Source organism: Pogoniulus pusillus, chromosome 21, assembly GCF_015220805.1.
Source record: "Pogoniulus pusillus isolate bPogPus1 chromosome 21, bPogPus1.pri, whole genome shotgun sequence".
Classification (NCBI taxonomy): Eukaryota; Metazoa; Chordata; class Aves; order Piciformes; family Lybiidae; genus Pogoniulus; species Pogoniulus pusillus.
In genome coordinates this window covers 11133685-11146895 of record NC_087284.1, presented here as the reverse complement: position 1 = coordinate 11146895, position 13211 = coordinate 11133685, and the positions used below count along the sequence as shown (strand labels likewise).

General features: G+C 42.9%; 1 long non-coding RNA gene across 4 annotated transcripts in view; it reads right to left on the bottom strand.

The window, feature by feature from the left end:
* Nucleotides 1-13211, bottom strand: part of LOC135184814 (uncharacterized) — a 68320-nt gene that overhangs the window by 8521 nt on the left and 46588 nt on the right. For all 4 annotated transcript variants that reach the window (XR_010306197.1, XR_010306199.1, XR_010306198.1 and 1 more), the window contains 2 exons: nt 7589-7707; nt 2198-2291 (listed from right to left, as the gene is read on the bottom strand). This is a non-coding gene — a long non-coding RNA (uncharacterized LOC135184814). The remainder of the gene's footprint in view (nt 1-2197; nt 2292-7588; nt 7708-13211) is intronic.

Sequence of the window (13211 nt, the reverse complement as noted above, 5' to 3'; positions counted from 1 at the left end):
TGTGTATGTCACCATGTTAATATTCTGTTTCTCAAAGCTGTTTTCTTCAATTGCAAGCATCTGGCTTCTGGTTTTTGGTCCTGTAAGTCTGGAATGGACTTCAGTTCTAAATATTTATCTGATGCTACACAGCAAACAGAAGGGCAAGAAGTTAAAGAAAGCCACAGCTGCAGTAAAGGAATTGCAAGGACTTTTAAACAAAAACTCTAAGCTGAAAATAATATGGCCTGCACTCAGGTTTACATCCGGGATACTTCAAAGTCTGCCAAGGACTTTTTAGTTTGCCTGGCTACAAATCATCATCATAATAAAACAAAAAGTGGCAAGAATTATGCTGCACTTCCTACCTATTTTCTTTTTCTTTGCATTACAGCTTTCTACTCCCACTACTACATATTATGGTCACTTTTAGACTATTTTCCTCAAATTGATTCTCCCTTTGATCTTTCCACCCCACAAGGGTCACATTTCCAAGCCGTTCTGCATTATTTGTTGTCTTTGCTGACACCTGTAGTCCTTCCTAAGTTAAAGAATCAACTGAAAATTTAATTCACATGCTGTCTGCCTTCAGTCTGCTCTCACTAGTGAGTATCTGACACTAGGTTGGTCACCACACTGAATCCTGAAATTGCCTCCATTTTGAGAAAAAGCTCCATCCCCAGGACTCACCCTTGCCATTGGCTGAGTTGTTACAAGCAGTGCACATGCAGACATTTATACACACAGGATCAATTTTGAAGATGTTTGACTTCCTGAGACAAGGTTATATTTTAATTGTCCTATATTAAGACATTTCAGGGCTGCTGAACAAAAGTATGTTAGATATAAAACAATTATTCCTATGAGCAACTTCCTTTACCTCATGTCCTGGCTTAATTTGGCTTTCTCCATATTTACAGTGTAGTTGAATGCCATCGTTACTCCTGGTCAAATCACCCAAAACAATTTAAAAAACATTTAGTTTTGAAAATGTTCCCACACAAATGCAAATCCTTGACTAGAACTCAGATAATACTTTTATTCTTCTCTCTTCATTGTAAATGTGTGCAATTGGATTTTCACTTAGTTTGTGTTGGAATTTAATATTCCAAATCCCATCCATTCCCTAGAATCACCTCCAATGGACCAGTTTGAAGTCATCCAGAGTTTTAAAGCTGTGGGTAAAGGTCTTCTACTCACTCTAGTTTCTCAGCTGTGGGTGAGTGCATTATTGTCCTACACGGAGTTTACAGCTCCTGCATCAACAATAAAAGGAGTTGCATGGACACTCCCTGAGCTGCTCTACTGCATGTGCAGTAGTTCAGAGTGTCTTCTTTGATGGCTTAAGTTAACTCAAGTTCAGAGTGTCTTCTCTGATGGCTTAAGTTGACTGAGTTAATTAGGTAAAGAAGCAAACAGTGTATGCAAACATATTTCCACCAGCTGGCAGATAGGTGAGGGAACGGTGGTGACCTCTGGCAAAGGAATAATAGCCGACACCTTGGGGTGACAATTTCTTCAGCCAGCAGAGACAGCTGCAAAGTAAGCCTGTGCTGTATGACCTCACTCAGCTGGAAAACAAGAATGCTCAACACCTGTGTTAACGTTTGAAGAGAAAGATGAGGGCAACAAAGCAGACTGGTGCAGGGTACTGCATGTGAACACTGTGGGACACCACGAGCAGTTGCTCTGGGTTGCACTGGAAAATGCAGGTGTGGAGCCAGCAAACCCTCCCAGATTGCACAGATGACTCAGCAGAACTTCAAAACTATCTATACAGAAGAGTTATTCAAGGGTGATTCATGGCCACTGGCAGGAGGGCATTATCCAGGGAGAGGACAAGGGCAGTTCCATTTTCTGAACTAGCTTCAAAACCCATAAGTCATATTCATACTGAACTCTGGCCAGCATGAGTGGCCACCATGCTCTGATCTGTAGAGACTGGATGCTGCACAGCATGTCTTAACAGAGGAGGTCTGGACTATTTTAGAAACTGCAGAGCAGCCCACAGCTCTTACCCCTGTGCAGTTTCATGCAGAATGAAGGTCTGGACAGGGACTGCAGTGAAGCTCCCACATGTTGGGGAAATGCAGCAAGTGCTCCTTTACACACTGCATGACCATGGTCATATCAGGAGACAAGACTCATATCTGAGAAACTAAAACTGAGGAGAGTGGAAGAAGAAACCCAAAAATGATGGAAATAGCAATGTACATACACATTTGTGTCCAGGCAGCTTCTTGCACCTTTTTCCATCTCTGTAGTTCTGGAGGGGCTACCAGGATCCAGTCTTCAATAAAAGGCATCTGTTTCTGAAGAGAAAAACAGCTCTTAGTTGTTAACAGCACACAGTAGCTCTACACATCAGTGCAGAGCAGGAAATGAAAAACACCTTTTCTATGTTATAATGGCAGTTTTAGGTAGATGGAACATTGGCAGGAGATGCCAACCTGGAAGCTGGCCAGCCCATTGTCCCCCTTTGGTCTTCAGAAGCTTTTCACAGGCTGACAATGCTTCAGAGTCTACTTCTGTCTGTGACTACAAAAATCAATCACACTGCTTATACATGACATGCATGGTAACTACCTGAATAGTCCCTCCAAATGATATTTATTCCAGGTTATCACATTCAGCTTGCCACCGGAAGCTTTCTCCACCTTTCTGGTATTGGTTATCAGGAGACCATTTCTATTTTTCAATTCAGTTTTTCTATTTCAAAGAAGAACACATTATTTTTCTTCCAACAGGTAAAATTACTTCCCTCAGGGGAAGATTTAGGTACTGGTAAACTGTCCTAGTTCCTCTTGATCTTGTAAGCCATTTAAAGACCTGCACACAACACCCATGTCACTGTAGCATTGCACATCTTGTTGCTTTTTAAACTTGCACAAAATGGATCTTGAGATGCAGCTACCTTTCAATCCTTTTCAGTGCATAAAGCTATACTAGGTGGCAGGAATCATAATTCTGCCAAAGTTAAACCTCCTTTCAGTTGGTATATCCTCCTCAGACAAAACAGAAGCAGTTTATACCTGAATATCACTCAAGGAACACTAGAGCAGAGGGACAGGTTTTCCAGCTCAGTCCACATATCCAAAGCGTTCTGAAAGCCATCCAGCTTCTCTCTGGGGGAGCTCCTGAACTTGCTACCATGAAATTAGCAGAGCACCTTCTATATTCTTATATTTTCCTCTGAGGATGGCATAAAGCGAGACAATGGAACAGGCTGCTCAGAGAAGTTACGGAGGCTCCAACTCAGAAGAGTTCAAAACCAGGTTGCATAGGGCGTTGAGTAATCTGGTCTAGTGGGAGGTATCTCTCCCACTAGATAGGAAGGTTGGAAGTGGATGATCTTTAAGGTCCCTTACAACCCAACACCTTCTATGATTCTGTGATTATGACATCCTTGCTGACAGCTGATGCTTGGTTGCTGCACTCAGCCTCTCTGCTTCTGCTTTCAAACTGTTCTTAGGGCCACCAGCAGCTGGAACAAATAAGAGAAGCTTTCAGACTCCAGTTTAAGTCCACTACTGGCCTAAGATTCAGAATGTGATCAGGTTTAAAAATACACATTTTTCTTCTTGCAACTTCCCCCCCCAAAAAAAAAGTGCCCTGTATCTGCTGCAGAGACTCAGGTCACACTACTTAGCAACTCCATGCTGAAAAAGACTTGTTACACAATGGTTTGATCAAATGAAGCACTGCCCTTCAACAGAGACACAGTTAAGTCATGAATCTGCACAGAAAGCTTTTCAAACAATCAACCCAACAGTCCAGAGCAGCAGTTAATATTTAAGGAGCACCAGTGTCTCCAAATTACCTATGGGATTTAAATGTTCCCTGTGAGGCTCACTTGATAGACTAAAGTGATTTGGGCCATGCCATAGCACTGATTCATCAGCCTCGAGTATTTCCTAGTGTATGGCATAGTAAAAGGTAGCAAAGCTTTTGTGGACTATCTATGGGAAGTCATGCACATGTATGATAGACATCTGGTTTATGTAAGGTGTATTTCCATGCATACTTATATACAAAAATGCGCTCAGAAGACACTTTTCAGGCTGTAAACTTCACTGCTCAGTAGCCAGGAAATACTACATGGAGAGTTACCCCTGCAGCGTCAGTTTAGTGAGTACTGAATACCAATGTCATAGAATTATAGAAGAGTTTGAGTTCCAAGGGAGCTTTAAAGGTCATCTAATTCAAATCCACTGCAATCTGCAGGGACATCTTTAATTAGGTCAGGTTTCTCAGAGCCCCAAACAACCTGACCTGGAATATTTCCAGAGACTGGGCATCTACTACCTCTCTGAGCAACCTATGCCAGTGTTCCACCACCCTCAGTGCAAAAAAAAAATCTTTGCTGTATCTAGTATAAAGCTACCTACATTACTGCTTGATCTGCTCCTTCACTCTGGGTGAAGGCCACCCCTGCACTGTGTTCTGCCAAAGGTGGGACTCCAGCAGAGTAGGGTCAGGCACGTTTTGATCACAGCTCATGCCAAGTAAGAGCTCTAGTACTACCACCAGCTCCTCACCACCCCTTCTCTGCCACGGATATGATCACACTTCCTGTTCTGCAAGCACAGCCCCATCTATAGTGCTTTCCTAAGTCAAATTCAGTCAAGTGGCCTGGTTTGGAGGAGGCAGAAGGGAGCATCGATGCTTTAAAAGGGCAAAGTGGTGCCCCCAGCAAGCCAGACCATATTTGCAAAACCGAGGAACAGTGAGATGTGCGATTCTGCCAGAAGATCTGAGGGGTCAGCAACCCGTGAGATGAGATCTACTGCAGCCAGAACATTGTGTCTGACTGCACCATTAATGAGGTTCTGTTCAATATTTCTTGTTCACTGTATTGCTGAAGGCATCGTACCAAAGCCTTAGTAATGGTGCCGTTCAGATCCTGTGGTGGAGACAGACTTACTAATATCTCTAACACCCACCACTGTAGTATCACAAATACCCATTTGTTCATTAATTTTAAATGCTCACTTTGATTTTTTTCAGAAGCTTTAGCATTATACAGCACTTTACTTGATTGAGGAACAACTTACACTGACTTTTGTTGCAAACATAAGCATCAGTTTCTGAATTCTGTGATAAAGAATGTAAGAATCACACTGCCTTAATAAGCTGTCAAACTGTCAAAACTTGATTAGCATCATACAAGAATTAGAACAGAACCAGGAGTAGATACTTATTTTCCAGGGCAAGATACAGCTTTGACAATCTCTAATCGTCTTCCTTAATCCCTTTGCCAATCACAGAATGTCAGGGGCTGGAAGGGACCTCAGAAGAGCTTGAGCTCTGGTCCTCAGGAAATGGCAGGCTAGACCTCGGGGTAAGAGACCTGGCACTTAGATGGCTGTAAAAATATCTGACGCTCTCTTTATCCTTCTAATACAACACTACAAAACCGGTATTGATCAACAGTTATCTGCCTGTACTTAGACATGGAAGAAACTGCTCCAAGGGATGTACAATCTAATCAGATCCAAAACCCCCACAACCCCAAAAAATTAACCGTGAATGGAGCTGCTATTGCTCTGGAATAAGTTACTACTATTGGATGTACTCAACGAATGCTAATTTCTTACTTTTTAAGGTCATTTACACAATGCTCTTAAAATCCCTTAGAGTTCCCTTCTGAGCGAAAGCCAAAAACCTGAAAGAACAAAATAATGAGCTCCCACCTGAACCAAAGAGCTTCCACACACTCTTGTACAATTTGTAATGAAAAAAAAATAAAGTGACATGGACTCTCTGCATTCACCTTCCTTTTTACCACTGCAGCTGCGCTATGGAAGCAAATCAGCCAACTTAGGATTTTCCTCCCCAACCAGCAAGGTTGAAGATGAGGCATAGTGCAGGGGCCAAGCAACTAAGTTCTGTTGTGGTCTGTGGTCTTGTTCTTGGAGCCGACAGTAAGCAAAAGCAGCGGGAGCTGGGGAACCTGAGACACAGGAGAGGAAGTAGCAGCAAAGGCTCTGGATGGTGGAAAACGAAAATGAGAACCAGCGGTCAAAGGTGGAAGTTATCCACTGGGAGCAAGGGCTGAGAGGAAAAGTGCTAAGAGATTGGCTCCAAAAATATTGGCAATCAGTGGCCTAGAGACACTGGCAGCTTGCAGCAATTAATGTATTCCATTACCTCATGGTTTTATGCTTCAGATGCAGATTAATAGCATTCATTCAGAGAAAGCATGACATCATCTGCATAAATCCTTTTCCAGTGTCATACAGTATTCTCTGGCTTTCTGATTACTGCTGGTCTGCTGCGTTAGTGATGGTGTTTCAAATTTTGTTTTGTTTTCCAATCTGAAAAAAAGAAGTTCTTCAATCCTCCATTCAAGCTTGCTTTGAAAGGATTCTTTGAATGAAGAAAGGGAGTCTGCATCCAAATCTTTCCATCGTCTCCACCTGCTCCTCATGTCACCTCGCTGCATTACTCGCATGCCTCTATGTGGTTCTCCTCAAACCTGCTTTAGCAAAGCCTCAGTTGTGCTAATTGAGGTGATTAACCATGGCAGTAAGGTAAGCTTATGCAGTTGCATCTGAGGTGGTGTAGCCTGCTCATGGAGCCTTGACCAGTGCTGGTACCTTTCATAGGTCTTTCCCTGGTTCACTAGAGGCCATGATTTCATTGTCTCCTAGGACTTAAAAACTTAAGCAATTATTTGCCCTTCTCATTCCTACATCAAACCTTCTGCAAAGGTCCTGTTTGTCCCTTCAAACTTCATCTCAGCAAGGGTCACCTGGGTTCAAGTTGCATGCTTGTGGGAACTTTTTTTGAGAGAAAACATTCATTAGACTCCTCCACACCATTCTGTGTAGGTGGCACAATCTAGCCATCACCTTATTAAGCAAAAGTCATCTACAAAGATAGCAGAGCAAAGGAAATAAGACAGAAACCATTCCTCTGGATAGAAAAAAAATATCTCATATACTCATATGTAACCTGGTGTCAAAGTACTCCTTGAATTTTGGAGGAGTAGAGTCTTTTCTCAGCCTTTTCACAAAGCTTCCATTAAACACCAGTTGGGTTCCCCTGCGTGTGACAGAAGGAGAATATACCCAAGTGTATATATACAAAGGGAATAAATTCTAAAGATTTTATTGCTTTATTTGTCTTTCCATTTTCCAATCCATTTCTAATCTGAACCATGCAATCAAGAACATGTTGTGCTATCTGAAACAATGAACAGGGCTTACATATAGCTGTCAATTATCACAGAAGGTGCTGGGAAACATTCTGCAAAGCTCTGTCGACACTATGCAAAAAGGAAATCCCAGCTGCAGCTAAGCAAGCAACATAATAATAATTACCCAGAAATAATCTGCTTGAATTTTCAAGTAAATTCAGAGTGAGCAGGCTTAGGCTCAAATAGCATTCTTCTTTTGGCAGATTTTTATCAGTTCAATAGCCCAGACTCTTGCAGAAAGCATACTTGTAAGACCTTAGAGCTTGGAAGACTTTTCTGGGTGTTTGATTTTTGTTCCCTGCTGTGGCTGGCAGACATACTGTATCTGAAGCTGGCTAAATTATAAAGCTCTGTCTTTAAGAAGAAGGGGGTAGACAGCTCTATTATTTCCCCTAAAAAAATACTGACCATGTAGAAGCACCTCTTTTCCAGCCTGAGCTTTTCTTCTCTAATATTGTCCTGTAGCATAAGGGATCTTTCCATTGTTTTTCCAGTATTTATAGACCACTTCCATGAGCTTGTGCAACCTGTGAGATTTTGACAAAGTAAACAAGTTACATTCTTCTGATTTCCTCCCACAAAAAGTTTCTCAGTGGTCAAATCGAAAGAAAGAAAGAAAGAAAGAAAGAAAGAAAGAAAGAAAGAAAGAAAGAAAGAAAGAAAGAAAGAAAGAAGGAAAGAAAGAAAGAAAAGCAAGCAAGCAAACAGCCCTGTATCCAGACCTACATATGGAGGTTTCCATCAAATGTCTGCCACCATTCAAAAACATTCTTAGTACTGTTCCATGTTGTTGCAAGAAAACAGATTGGCCCAAAGCTGCAGAGAAGGGGAAGAGGCTGTAAGCTCCTGGCTAAACACCAACACAATCCAGTGCATGTTAGGCCTATTTTTCACAAATGCTAAGCAACATCAACCCTCACTGATACCAGGTGAAGCTGAAGCAGCTCAGATAAGGCTCTCAAAAGCATGATTTGCCTCTCAAAGTAGGTGTGGAGTATGTTTATGTCCTTGTGATATTCTAATGGGGCACCTCATGTCTTCAGGCACATTTAAAATAGAGAATGGTGGCAACATTTTACATCCATAGAAACCTTTTCCCCTCTTCCAGCCACTTCAACTTGGCATGCTCGTTCTTGGAGTGAATCACAAGTACATCACTGAATAGCTGTCTGCAGACAGAAGCTGTCTGAAGGAGGCATTTTCTGCCCACTGGAGAACGTTAACTCATCTATGCTGAATTCTACGAAGAGACTGGTCACAGAAAATGTCCAGTTGTGGATTGCTACATGACCTCTTGCTTTAAGAGACTGTTACCAGGGCTAGTGTTTAGACGATGGATGGATGGATGGATGAATGGGTGGGGGCATGTAGAAGAGAAGCTGTTCCAAGTAAGACACTAGATACGTCTCTGACATTTTCAGAGGGTTTAGATGTGCTAAAGAAAATAACACAAATGAGTGCCACTTCGATGTTAATGCTGGAAGAAAGAAGGAGTTAGAGCTCACAAAAAGGAGAGCAAACTTGCTGTGGTCTGTGTCGTAGGGTCGGGTCCAGAGAGTTCCATGTTCCTGAGAGTACAGCCCCAGTAAGCACTCAAGAATGTCCAGCACGATGAGAAAACTGAGGCATGATATAGCACATAGATGTGTTATTGTTTTGCCTAGATCTGTATTCCCCTTGTGCTGCCTAAAATAAATAGTGCTGAAGGGGCAGTGATGAGGGGGTGTGTGGGAGGGGTGGGAATGTGGTTGGAAAGCTCATGCACAGGCTTCAGTTATCATGTGTCCCTGAGGAGGCAATCTGCCAGAACAGGCACAGAATTGGTGCCCTGGAAAAGGGTTTGATTAAGCCATCAGGGAATCTCTGAGACTTGACACCAGACTGAGGATCTACATCAGTGACAGCAAACCATTACAGGAAGGTCAGTTTTAGCCCTGACAAAGACTTGAGCTGGCACCAATGACAAAACAGTTACAGTGTTTCTGCACATAAACTTGGCACTCACCTCCAAAACCCCTACAGAGCTGGATACCAAGGTCTCAGAAGGGAATGCTCAGAGAGGCTCTGCACTTTGGGAATGCCTCTAGAAATCCAAAGCCATGAAGCAAACAGATGAGCAGACCGGACCAACTCACACATAAGACGGAGAGCAGAGCTGGGGCTACAGCACCAAGCTCTCCACAGGTCCGCACGCAGACTGCTAAAGAACAATGAACTGACTTCACCAGCTCTCAACCTTGCAGCTTCCCAAGAAAAATAGGAGATACTGTGGTTTTCAAGCTCACTGGTCCCAGTTGTACCAGTCACATGGGAAGCCCTGGGATGAAAGACTGAAGGCTTCCAGCAGTTTGACAGAAATACAGTGACCCCAAGGGTTTTCCCTTTCATGGAAAATGTTGAAACTTGGGTTTCATTCCAAGTTGGAATGAAACCAGATTTTGCAATATTGAAATTCTCCATGAAATGAAATGACTTTTCATAGCACAGCTTTCCTGATTGATGCAGACTGCATATAACTGAGAAGAGCCTCCTAAACGGGTGTTGTAATCAGAATTTCCTGGTCTGTCACTTCCAAGGACACAATTAACTGCAAAACTGACATCTGCACTTCTGCAGGAAGGCAGTGAGAAAACAAATTGGGCAGAGCATCAGCAAAACATCATACAGTATGGTGTGCAAATCAGCTGCTGATCTGATGCTGTCTCTGCTGAGGTCATGCTCACACGCAGCTCATTCCCCTCTGGGTGCACCTGATAAAAGTAAACTGTGGTGAGAACATACGTGCCAATACCTGGTTCTCGCAGCTCTGAGCTTTTCAGGCTGAGGCAAGTCGTGCTGCACTAATTCCTGTCAGCATGTGCTGCTGCTCAGCTCAGAGCAGACGGAGCAGTGCATAAGGAATTGGTTGGATGGTCGCATCCAGAGCGTAGCGCTCGATGGCTTGAATTCCAGATGGAGGGCAGAGACAAGTCGTGTCCCTCAGGGGTCTGTACTGGGACTTGTGCAGTTTAATGTTATTATCAATGATACAGACAGTAGGATCAAGTGCATCATCAGCAAGTTTGCAGATGACACCAAGCTGAGTGGCACTGTTGATAGGCCAGAGGGACAGGATGTCATCCAGAGGGACCTGGACAAGCTGGAGAGGTAGGCCCAGGTGAACCTCATGAGGTTCAACAAGAGAAAGTGAAGGCTTCTGCATCTGGGTCCAAACAATCCTATCAATACAGCCTGGTGACAGAAAGCAGTCCTGTGGAAAAGGACTTGGGAATGCTGACGGACAAGAAAATGGACATGAGTGGACATTGTGAGCTTGCAGCCCAGAAGGCAAATCACATCCTGGGCTGCATCAAAAGATGCATTGCCAGCAGGTATAGAGAGCTGATTCTGCCACTTTGCTCTGCTGAGACCTTACCTGGAGTACTGTGTCCAGGTCTGGAGCCCTCAGTATAGGAAGGACATGGACATGATGAAATGGGTCCAGAGGAGGGCCATGAAAACATTCAGGGGGTTGGAGCACCTCTGCTATGAGGACAGGCAGAGGGAGCTGGGGTTGTTCAGCCTGGAAAAGAGGAGGCTCCTAATAGCAGCCTTCCAGTATCTGAAGGGGGCCCGAGAAGGCTGGTGGGGGACTGTTTACAAAGGCCTCTAACGATATGATGAGGGGCAATGGCTTCAAACTAGAGAAGAGCAGATTTAGATTGGGTATTAGGAATAGGTTCTTTACTATGAGGGTGGTGGAATACTGGAACAGGTTGCCCAGGGAGGTGGTTGGGGTCCCATCCGTGGAGATACTCAAAGTGAGGCTCGACAGGGCTCTGGGCAACCTGGTCAGGTTAAGGATGTCCCTGCCGACTGCAGGAGGAGGCTGGACTAGATGACCTTTGGAGGTCCTTTCCAACCCAGACTGTTCTATGATCTATGATGACTCCATATTAGCTTGCAGGAAGTGTCCCCTTGTGCTGAGCAGACAAGGTGGCTGCAAGGTGCCTATCAGGTTTGTTTCTAGTCTGCTCATTTGTTTTAATAATTGTGTTTTTACCTGTAAATGTATCTGAGTTACTGAGTGAAGAAGAAATATTGTGAGGTTGAAGGAATGTTGCATTAAATCAAGGGCTTGGAACACCTCTGCTTTGAGGAGAAAGGCTGACAGAATTGTGGAGTTGGCCAGACTCAGAAGAGAAGGATCCAGGGGAGACCTTATTGAAGCCTTTCAGTTCTTAAAGGTGGCTCCTAAGAAAAACAAGGACTTTTTAGCAGGGCCTGTTGTGACAGGAGACGTGGAGATGGTTTTAAATTAAAAGAAGGGAGATTCTAACTAGATATAAGGAATACTTTTTTTCATTGAAGGTGGTGAAACACTGCCATGGGTTGCCCAGAGAGGCAGTAGATACACCATCCCTGGAAACATTCCAGGTCAAATTGTCTGTGGCTCTGAGCAACCTGATGTAGTTGCAGATGTCCCTGCTCACTGCAGTGGAATTGGACTAGATGATCTTTGAAGGTCTCTCCCAAACCAAACTATGCTATGGATCTATGATTGTATGATTCTATGAAACATTTTTGCACAATCATTACTTGTGTTTATCACTGCTGAACACAGCCACGTGGCTTTGGATTGCGCAGCAGTTGCCCAGCTTACCTACTGCATACAGGTGGACTGCAAGGAAGGTTCAATTAATTCCACTCTGCAGCTAGTTTAGTAAATCTACTTGATAGACTGGTTCTGAAGGACACGGTTATTAATATCTGCAGGCACAGGCAGAATGCTGCAGCATAATATTTCTGAAATGGAAAAGCTCTAAGACATGAGTGAGACAATACAACTTCTCCCATGTTGTACAAGATGATTACTTTAAACTCATCTCCCTTTAAGTACCAAAAGCTGGAGGCACAAAGAAAGGTTAAAAATACTTACTTTTACTTTCTGCATCACTGGAATAGGATTAAAAGAGAATAAGTATAAACTTTAAGTGGTGTATTTAAAGACATACACCTTAGAAACCAAAGAAACAGGCTTGAATGGCCTTGTCCATATATTCACATCAGGAAGAAATCCAGAGATTATCTACACAGACATTGTCCTTTCAGTTGTAAGTACTGCTAGCTTATTTTGATTTTCCTTATTTGTTCATGTTATTAATTAATTTTACCTCCAGCAGAGGCAAAGTGGACAACAATGTAGACAACACTCCCACTCAAAAAAAGAAAGAAACACATCTCCCTTGAAGGAATTCTTTATCTAAGGGAACTGAGGCACAAGCTGCTCCTCTGAGCCACACAAGTACAGGGAGCACAGATTTCTCACAGGTATTAATTTAAATAACCTGCTACAATTTAGGTCCTTTTAAAATTCTTCAGACACCAAATGACAGAATATTCCAGACTGTTTAAAATCTTCACTGCCCTAAAATGCTCCTTTTCCAGATGCAGTTTTGCAGTCCATCTTTAAACCAAGTGCTTGCATTAGGCATAGACCTCACTGCTGTGTCACCCTATTCACATCAGTATGGCTGAGGCAAGTAAAAATATGTTTCCAACAAGGTTTTCTGCAGTCAGAAGAGGGGAAATGAGTATTGAATAATGCAAGCAAGAAAATATGTTCACTACTTAAAAAAAATCAATATTCTCTTGGAACTTCAGCTCATCCTTACAGCATCTAATTATTTGTGAACTTTCATTCACAGTGACATGTATGTGTTGGAAAGAGGAAAGCTAATGGAATTGTTTGTCTTCCTTTATTCCCTGCAAAGATCAAGTTTTAAGAGTTACATTTCTTACACACATACTCCTTCCTTTGGGAAATGTTACATACTTAATCCACTTACTATCTTGCTACCAGAACAGGTACTGTTCGGAGCCATACATACCTTTCTGATGGAATCTGAGATCTCCTTTAACCCCTAAGCAGAATCATTAAATCATTTTGGTTGGAAGAGACCTTTAAAATCATCAAGTCCAAACCATTAACTCCACACTGACGGGACACCACTAAACCATGCATCTGCATGTCTTTCATGTACCCCCAGGG